The sequence below is a fragment of the Pleurodeles waltl genome, chromosome 8 (assembly GCF_031143425.1).
Source record: "Pleurodeles waltl isolate 20211129_DDA chromosome 8, aPleWal1.hap1.20221129, whole genome shotgun sequence".
Classification (NCBI taxonomy): Eukaryota; Metazoa; Chordata; class Amphibia; order Caudata; family Salamandridae; genus Pleurodeles; species Pleurodeles waltl.
In genome coordinates this window covers 524,305,346-524,315,390 of record NC_090447.1, presented here as the reverse complement: position 1 = coordinate 524,315,390, position 10,045 = coordinate 524,305,346, and the positions used below count along the sequence as shown (strand labels likewise).

The 10,045-nt window shown below is 45.9% G+C and overlaps 1 long non-coding RNA gene across 1 annotated transcript in view; it reads right to left on the bottom strand.

Annotated features, from left to right (window-relative positions):
• Positions 1–368: 368 nt before the first annotated feature.
• LOC138250102 (uncharacterized) overlaps positions 369–10,045 on the bottom strand; it is a 190,679-nt gene continuing 181,002 nt past the window's right edge. Inside the window, exon 3 of the long non-coding RNA XR_011194887.1 lies at positions 369–1,188. This is a non-coding gene — a long non-coding RNA (uncharacterized lncRNA). The remainder of the gene's footprint in view (positions 1,189–10,045) is intronic.

Genomic DNA, 10,045 nt, shown 5'->3' with positions numbered 1-10,045 from the left:
CAATCTGCACATCTAGTGGGATCTACAGTGTGATTTGTTTAATCAATCTTCTTTTTGTCAGTGTGAGGTATCCACTATTCTTTTACTTGTCACTACAGGGAGCAATATAAAGGGGCACCATATGTCAGGAGGAAGATCACTTCTTACTATATCAAAAAGAACATAACACATTTCTTCCTCACCGTGAAACTGTATGGGCTTTACCCATATTTCTTCAGGCAAATGCAATTGTTGTCTCCAACATTCACCCTGAGGCTGTCCCCATTCTGTGTTAAAGTCTGCATACTGTAGATTAACAATGCTTTGCCATAGTATGCACTGGATGCCCTTGGACACTGCTTGTGTGTTTTAAAAGTTTTTTTTTTTTTCTAATAGTCCATAAGTGAAATTATGCCATTGCCAATCGCGATACAACCCACGCAGGACTTTCCATACTTCTTGTGAGTGTGTGGGCCCCCATTGTGAAATTACTTTTATGGCCTCTCCTGTACTATATCCTGTAGAAGATAGCTTATTCCTAATGGCTTCAACATCAAAAGAATTCAGGGCCCCTACCCTAATTCCAGTGGCCCCAGCTATCAAAGACCCTAGATCTCTTCTATTGCATAGCTTTGGCAAGTGCCATAACTGTGGTGTCCATGGTGCACATAATGGATCATACTTTGAGACATTCCCCTTGACAATATTTATCTGTAACACAATACGATTAATTATGCTTGCATGCAGAACTTGCTTACATCCTATTCTATATTGCACTATAGAAACGTTGCTTAAGTTGTTAACCATGCGTCTTTCGGTTACATAAAACATGAAGGCTGGTGTTCTATTGTTCATTGTAACACCCACCATGTGTCTTGGTATCACAATATTTACATATCATGTTTAGCATATAACTCAAAGCCTGTACTATTGCTGGCGTCCCCTGCACCTCGTTCAGTCCGTTGGCATGTCGGATTTGCTGTCCAGTTACCTTCCAGGTTACAGCTTTGGCAGCCATCCACTTGCCTCCAGGTACCTTCACATTGCAAAGTGAAACATTTCCCTGGTCATCAGTTACGTTAGCGGCTTGAGGTGCACAAGTGACATGAAGGTCCGTAACAACATTCTCTGCTACATTCGGTCTGACCGCAAACAGGAACCACGTCATCGACGCAGATGTCATCATTTACGACCGTGGGGTAAGTCTCACTGCAGGTACAAATACAGGTAGGTACATTAGAGTTCTTTAAAAGTATAATATACGTACTCCCCACCCCTTGACTCAATATCTCTCCTGCCTCTGGCTTTTTTTTTTCCTGGATAGTTCACCCATACTTTTCTTCCTGTACTTCCAAATCCTCCCTCACCTCTCTGGGTATTATCGGGGGGCAGATCTTTCTTCAATGTGTGAGGTGTACGCTTTTTCACAAATCAATTGAGCAAGTCTGTCATGTGCTTGATACGATACAATAGCATCTCCTTGGTTCAGTAATACTACTTTAACCTCTCCTCTAAAATCTGGGTCTATGACTCCCCCTACCACAGACACTCCCTTGATGGCTAGGCTGGATCGAGGGGCAATTCTACCATATGTTCCAGATGGTACTCTTACTCCTATTCCTAAGGGAACAGTTTTCACCTGTCCTATGTGTATTTCTCCATCCTCTGAAGCAAACAGGTCCAGTCCTATACTGCCAGAAGTAGCCTGTAAAGGTAATCGAGCTCGAGGGTCTGTTTTCCAGACAATCATTGTGTGGGTGATTTCTTTATCATGCCCTGTCATCCTAATGAAAGGAGTCTGCTGTCCAACTGGTCTATTGTTCAATTCGAACAAGGCTTTGTCTAAATTACTACTCCATCCTTTTAGAGTCTGATGTGCTGGTAACTTTTTTAGCTGTTCTTTCAACAATCTGTTATATCTCTCAATCATACCTGCAGCTTGTGGATAATAACTATGGTGCACAATCCACCAAATTCTCTGTTCTTGCGCCCAGCCCTGCACTGTCTTCCCTGAAAAGTGTATGCCCCTATATATTTGGATCTCATCAGATCCCCATAATGTTTTATCAGGTAGTTTAGCCCTCGCAAAGTGGACTTTTGATCTGCAGACTTACAGGGCATACCCAACATAAGGCCAGAGTAGGTGTCCACCATGGTCAATACGTAGCTTTTCCCTCCTTCTTTTGGTAGCGGCCCGATATAGTCCAATTGCCACACTGTAGTAGCTGCAGTTCCTCTTCTGATATGACCGCTAGGCTTCTTTTGCAAGGGCATTTGTCTAATCTGGTTGCATGTGGGGTACTCCTTTACTACTTTTTGCACTTGTTCTCTAGTGGCTGGAATTTGTCGTTGCTGTGCCCATGCATAAGTGCCATTCTCTCCTGGATGTCCGGATGTTGCATGGGCCCTGTTTGCTAAAGCGGCTTCAGCTTCCTCCTTGAAGACCACCGTTCGCGTTTTGGCCATCTGATCTACGGTGTTGTCGAATAGAGATGCAAGTGAGATGTCCAATGGGCGTCCACATGTCCCACATAGATTTGACATTTGTGCCCTTTCTCCCACATCTCTTCCCATAGCTGTTCGCCTCCCGAAATGGGGGTGCCTTTAATTTTCCATCCATCCTTGCGCCAAGTCGGGGCCCAGCTTGCTAATCCTTGGTAAGTGGCCCGACTGTCAGTGTACACAAATGTTTTCTCTCTGATGGGGGCTTGTTCGATCACTGCTGCTACCCCCTGCCGTTCTGCAAGGTGGCTTGATTCATTATCCCCTTCTCACAGCAACATCGTTTCTGTAGAAGGCTGGAATGCTACTGTTTGCCTTTGTCTTTTTCCGTGATAGTACCGGGCGGTACCATCTGTGAACCATGCATTTTGCCGTTCTTCTTCGGTGAGTTGTTCAAAAGGCAGGGCTGTCTTAAATGGTGTCATTCCATTTCAGAGGGCTCTAGTGCAGGGGCCATTGCCTGCAAGTCCACTGCCCCTAGTTTATCTTCTTGTAACTTCGACACTCCTGCTGGTCATGGTTTTGCCCTCTGCTGCAGATACCATTTCCACTTCACGATGGCAAACTCCTGCGCTCTGTCTACTTTATTGCCAAGCCCATCGTCTCTTGTCCAACCTAGTAAGGGAACCCATGTTTTTAAAGTGACCAGCCAATCATCAGTTATGCGTTCTATTTCCACTAAGGCCCAATCCTGTGGCACCCTATTTTTTTTCTGCCTCTGCCATAGGCTCCACATCACTACATCATCTACATCATCCTGTACTATCATTTCCAGCTCAAACGGGTCTCCTTCTCTGATGGGACCTAACGTAAACGGATTCTGTAATGCATCTTTTGCTCCAGTGTCCCACAACCTCACCAACCATTTAAACAAAGGCTCTGCAGGCATCTGCCTAAACATACGGGTTCTCTGCAACAACTCACTCTTCATATAATCTCTTACCAAACAAGAATTCTGTATTTGCCCGCCATTCGCTCCCTTTTCACCTTCAATTTCACCTACACATCCTTCTCCACTTTCAACTCCACCTAGTTCTGTTACACGTACTTCCACCTCATCCTCCCAAGTATGTGGATCCCAATTTTCTTTGCGTACCAATGCCCTCAATTGCACAGTTAAGGGTATTTTAGGCTTCTGCCTACTCTTCTGTTTGCGTATCAATGCCCTCACTTGCACAGTTGAGGGCATTTTAGGCTTCTGCCTACTCTTCTGTTTGCGTATCAGTGCCCTCACTTGCACAGTTGAGGGCATTTTAGGCTTCTGCCTACTCTTCTGTTTTGCTACTCGTACTGCTAATGCGGTGCACCTTGCCTCCATTTGATCAACCCAGAGTCACTGCACTTTCTATGGTCTCTTTCATAAGTAACTGCCTTTCCTGCAAGGCTGCAACCTCATCCCGTAGTTTTATTATCTCTGCATCTTGTGTTAATGTTTTCCTGTATACCGTACGGAGCGCAGACAGGAAAAGCCATCCCACTTGCCCTGCTGCTTTCAGCTCCAGCTTTGCCCCTCTTAGATTCACACTCTCAACTGCATCTTCCTCTAAGAGAGGAGTCACTTTCTCATCTAATGCCTCCCATACCACCAGCGCTGCCCACCGGTTCAGGAGTCCTGCCACACCAGAGAACAGGTCCGTTGCTAACCACCCGGGAATTGATCTGGCTTCTGCCCCATGCTGCCTTCCACTCTCTGGCTCACTTTTCTTACGTCCCCAAAGAGGCATTATTGACTTATACCCCACTTCTGGTACCAAATGTCTTATCCAGGTGACTGGTTGACACTGTTCGGTATAAGTCAATAAGGACGCTCAATGAAGGACCACACGCCAATTATAAATACAATTTAGCTTTACTAGAATTGCAGGTAAAATGTAGGCATTTAGCACATTAACAATAGTAGAATAAGAATAGCAATGAAAAACATCTATCTACATATATATAAGTACACTACAAGGAGCATCTATGTATATATATATATATTATATATATATATATATATATATAAGCAAAGAGTTCATTGACAGATATAAGTTTTGATTAACTGTATACTAAAATGCATCACACTACGATATTCAGGAAGCAGAATATAAATGAGTTGAATACTTCAGATAAGCTTTGATTTACTGCACACCAAAGTACATGTTTCAATTACTGCAGCAGGCTCTCACTACGATGTTCAGGAGGCAAAATATAAACAAACTGAATACTTCAGATAAGCTTTAATTTACTGCACACCAAAATGCATGTTTCAGTTATTGTAGCAGTTCACACTAAGAGGTTTAGAAAGCAAAATATAAACGAGCTGAATGCTTCAGGTTATAAACACAGTGCAAGCATAAATAACCAGTCATAATAACAGAGCAGAGAAACAAAGGCCTTTCATCCCTGTGTGGAAAACTTAACTTAGTCCACGACATGCTGGGAAGCCCTCTACCACCTGCTTGGACCTCTCTCCCCCTCAAGCACCACGAGCAAACAGGGAGGCAGCGCTGGACCATGGCAGCTTCCACAATTCCATCTGCGAGCTTCCAAATCCCTCACCCACAGTTCAGTGCTTATATAACTCGAAGCTTGGATTCTATCTCATTCTGGCATTTTCTAGCTATGTTATCAGTACTTGGCTGCTCTGCCCTTCTCCAGCCTTTGCTTTCATTCCATCTTCTCCCTGTACTCTCGTTCTCAAGGTTGAGACGGACTCTTCTACACAAACAAGCTTAAAAATAATATCATGAACTTTTCCACGATGTTTGGGAGGGGGTTTCAACAGGCATTACACTCATCTACACTGCTCAAGCTAATTAACCCTTCTCGTTACAATGTCTTCCGCATCTTTCCCTATACTGAACACCATCCCTTTTGTTCCTTTCACTTCCCCGCTCATCCTCCTTTCCCTTCTCTTTTCCCTACCCTTCTACATCTCCTCATTCCCCTCACACTTTCTTCCTCATTCCCTCACTCTTCACTTCCCCTCTTCCTACCCTCCCTTTTGCTTCATTTACCTCCCCTACCCTTCCATTCCCTTCCCATCTCCCCCTTCCCTTCTCTTATCCCTAACCTTTGTTTTCCTTCTCTTCACTTCTCGCCCCATCATCCTCCCCTTCTCTCCCTCTTCCCCCTTCTTCCCTTTCCTGCTGTCCCCTATACACGCCACCCCTCCCCAACTCTTCCCAAGCCTCACCTTTCATTCCCTTCCTTTATATTCTTTCTTTACATTCCTGATCCATCCTCCTGTTCTTCCCTTCTCTTCGCCTTCCCTTTCTTGTCCCTTTCTCCTTACCCTCTCCCTCCCCTTTTTCCTTCCCTTCATTCACTCTTCCCTTCTTGTTCCAGCCCACCCCTTCCAGTCCACTCCACACCCCTGCAATCCTTTCCCTTACGCTTCCATTCCATTCCCTTGCCCATCTTATTCCCTTCCTTATGCCATTACCTTCCCTCTTCTTCCTCCCCTTCCCTCTCACTCACACTCCTTCGTTTCCCGTCCCTGTGCTTCATTTTTCTTCCCTTCCCTCGCCCTTTACATCAATCCCTTTCCAATTACCTTCCCCTCTCATTGTCCCTTTCCCTCCCCTTTCCTTCTTTCCCTTCCCCTCCCCGTAACCTACTCCTTTCCCTCCCCTCACCCTTCTATTAAACCTTCCCTTTGCTTCCCCTCTCTTCATGTCCCTTCTTTTCCCTTTCCCGCCCTTCACTTCTCGTTTCTTTTGTTCCCTTCCCCTTCTCCCTCCCTTTTTTCTTTCTCTTCCCTTCACTCCTCTTTCCTCTCACACCAGTCTCCCTTACCTTCCCCTTCTTTCCTTCCAATCCCTACCTCTTCCCTTTCCCATCCTTCACCCTTATCCTTCCTCTTCTCTTTCCCATTCCTGTTCACAACCCCTCCTTTCCTTCCCCATCCTTCACCCTTATCCTTCCTCTTCCTCTTCCTGTTCCCCCTCCCATCTCCCTCCCCTTTCCCCTCCTTCAATCTTCCTTTCCCTATCCCACCCCTTCTGATCCCCACGACTCCCCACCCACCCCTGCCATTCCTTCCCTTCCCATCCTTCCCTTCCTTCAACCTTCCTTTTTCTTCCCTTCACTTTCCTTCCCTTTGCAAGGAAAAGGGAGACTTGAAGAGAAAGGAAGGGAAGGCAAGAGAGCGTGGAAGAGAGGGCGGGGAGAAGGACAGAGGGAGAGAGCGAGAGAGGAAAGGAATGGAAGGAAAGGGTGAAAAGGGTAGAAGGGGGAAAAGGGAAGAGGAGGATCAAGCAGATGACAATAGTTAGGATAGGGGAAGGGAAAGAAGAGTAGAGGAAGAGCGGAAAAGGACGGAGAGGGGATCGGGAAGTAGACTGGATGGGGAAGGCAAGGGAAGGATAAGGTGAGGGGATAGGGATTGAGAAGGGAAGAGGAAAGGAGGAAAGGAGGGAAATGGAAAGGAAGAGAGATGGGAAAGGGAAGGAGATAGGGGAGTTAAAGGGGAAGCAGAAGGGAAGAGACGGGACAGGGAAGAGAAGTGAACGATTGGGAAGGATGGGAATGGAAACGGTGAGGGGAAGGGAAGAGAGGGGAAGGGAGGGAGAGGGGGAGTGAGGGTAGGAATGAGAAGAGAAGGTGCAGGGAAGGCAAAGGGTGAGGGGAAGGTAAAGGGGATAAATTATGGTAAAGGTGAGAGGAAGGGACAGGGAACGGTGAGGGGAAGAGGGAGGTGAATGGTGAGGGAGAGCGGAAGGAGAGGAAAGTGATGCGGAAAGAGGGAGGCACAGGGGTGGGAAAGCATGAGGAAACAGGATGGGGAAGGCAACAGAATAGAGAAGCGAAGGAAAGAGGGGAGATAGAAATGGATAGAGGCTGGGGAAGGGGAAACAAGGAAAGGTGAGTGGGGAAGGAAGGAGAGGGAGGGGAAAGGGTGGGGAAGGGCAAGTAAGTGAGGAAGGGAATGGAGGTAAGGGAGAAAGAGGGGAAGAAGAAGGGACAGGGGAGGGAGCGATAGACGGGGAAAAGAAGGGAACTGAAGGATGGAAGGGGAGGGAAGTGAGGGGATGGAGAAAAATGGAAGGGAAAAGGAGGGTAGGATAAGAGGGAAGTGAAGAGAGAGGGGAAAGGAAGGTGGTGACAGATTGTGAGAGGGTAAAAGGTGGAGAAGAAAGTAAAGGAAGGAAAGGAAAATGAAAGAAAGGAGAGCCAAGAGGAAATATAGGAACGTAAGGAAGAGAATTAAAAAGGGAAGGGAATTGGAATTTCAAGCCAGTACCAAGTCACTTTCAAGTTAGTTTTCAGTTTGGTATCGGGTTCAGTTCCCTTTTGGTTTGGTTTATAAACTCACTTTTTGCCCTTAGACAGAGCTCCTTTTTTTTCGAGCCTGCTAAGCCCCTGTGGCTTCGGACTCTCAATGGCCCCAGCTCCAACCTCCAGCACTGATCCTCCTCATCCAGTGTCCCTGCGCGCAATGCTGCTTCTGCCTGGTTATCAGTTTTTTATACCAAGGGCACGTCACAATGGAGACGTGCCATCCTACGTCACCGGTTAATGGCTGATTCCACGTGTTTCATTTTAACGGGGGAGCGGGAAATGTACTGGTGACACCCATTTTTTGAGAAAATTCATAAATTTAGTGACAGAAAATGATCCTTCGATAAACCTAAAAGACGATCCAATCCTCCCCGACATTCTTCCCCCTCAGTGGCCTCTCCTTGTCTCTCTGCTGCTGGGGAGGCCTCCCCTCTGCACTTAGCCTGGACCTCAAGACATCACATTGGTGGTCCTGTCATGTCACCAGTGTTCCACTCATAGGATTGTGCTTTTGGTGCTGCTGGGAAGGCACGGACTCTTTATATTAATTTAAAATGGGGAGTTTTCTCAGTCTTGTTTAAAATAAAAGATTTTTTCAACATTAGGCTAATTGCCACAACTTGCTTGCACAGCTAGCAGCTACACATACACACACATTCATTCAAGCCCGCGCGCTCTCTCACATAGACGTACCTATCAGGCTCCAGTCTTAATTATATTTAACAAGAGATCCCAATGAGGGGCGCTTTTCAGTGATAGTGAGAATATTTCCAGCCAACCACAAACAAGAGACATGGCTGAGTCTCTACTGATAGGTGGATATTGTCTGGGGGGGGGGATATATCATACACAGGAGTATCTAGGATTCATTACCAGACTCAAAAAAGATCTTGTTCTCTATGTCACTGCTGTGAGATTCTAGAACAATATTTACTGTGCGTCGCTCTCGGGTGCCTCTACTTTTCCCATGAGCCTTAGGCATATCTGCCAAGTTTCCCAGGTCCGTGTGTGATGAGTTGCTCCAGTACAGGTGTTTTCCTTTGAATTCGGGGACGTGTAGTCCTGTTCTGTAATGGAATAAACAAGACTAGAAGTCCCGGAATTAAAAGAAAAAAAAACCTGGACGGGATCAGCACATCAAGGATGTACCTACAAAACTTGGCAGTGATTCTTGGGTTGTCTTTCACCTACCCTAGTGAGACTTAAGGTTTCTCTCCACTACTCCAGGGTGCAGACAAAAAGTAATGAGTTGAGTGAGCTGGTTTGAGGGATGACCCCCTAGCCTAGGTCCTTCAGGGGCCCACTGAAAAATGACTTGAGACTTCTCCCACTGTATGGGCTTTTGCCTGGTGTTTGGCAGCATACAGGGTGTGAACTGCCCTCACGCCTCCAAACAAAGTAGCAGAGTCCCACCTGCCCTCATTCCAACTTCTGGAAAGCCCGCTCCCAGGCTGACACTCTAAGGAATCTCTGCATCCGCCCCCCCACCATCACTGTCCCCTTTCCCTTGTTCATTGGCTCTTAACGAACTGACAGATTCAACATTCTCTCCAAACATATTGTCACCACACTTCAAGTATACAACTAATAAGACATCTGCCGGTGCTGTCATTCATGCTATGCACACCCTGGACATCCCACCTGTCCCTCACACTTTGGTGCATCCAACAAAGTGGGCCAGATACCTGATTGCCCACAGTAATGTACAGACATGACACCTTGTGCCCAAAATACATTTCACTCGTAACTTCAGGGAGGAGGTGCCTATAAACAAATAAACCATTTTGGCAGGCTGCTTCGAATGTTAGAATGGTTTATTTCATATATTTGATCTTAAGTTTAAGTTTTCTTTATTCCATATTAGTAGGCTGAGTCCATCAACAGTCACACTTATTTTTTTCAAAATGAGACTTAAGTAGTTTACCAACAAGTGTTTTGCGACTTTATAACTAGTCACTTCCTCAGGGCACAAAAACGTATCAATAAAATTAGGGCAGAATTTAAGAAAAGTGGCTCGGCATCCAATGCTGTGCCACTTTTCCTGCGCCCCCACTAATCCCACCATGTGTGCGCCGTATTTATGATACAGCGCACAATGGCAGTATTAGGAAATATAGCATCAAAATATTTGATGCTAATGTGCCGCTTTGTTCCACTAGCGTCAAAAATGTTAACGCTAGTGGAGTAAAGTGCAAGGAGGCCCATTGATTCCAATGAGTACGTCCTTTTAATGCCTGCTTTCAGCAGGTGTTAAAAATGACACCAAAAATGGCACAGTGAAATCTTGTAGATTTCATTG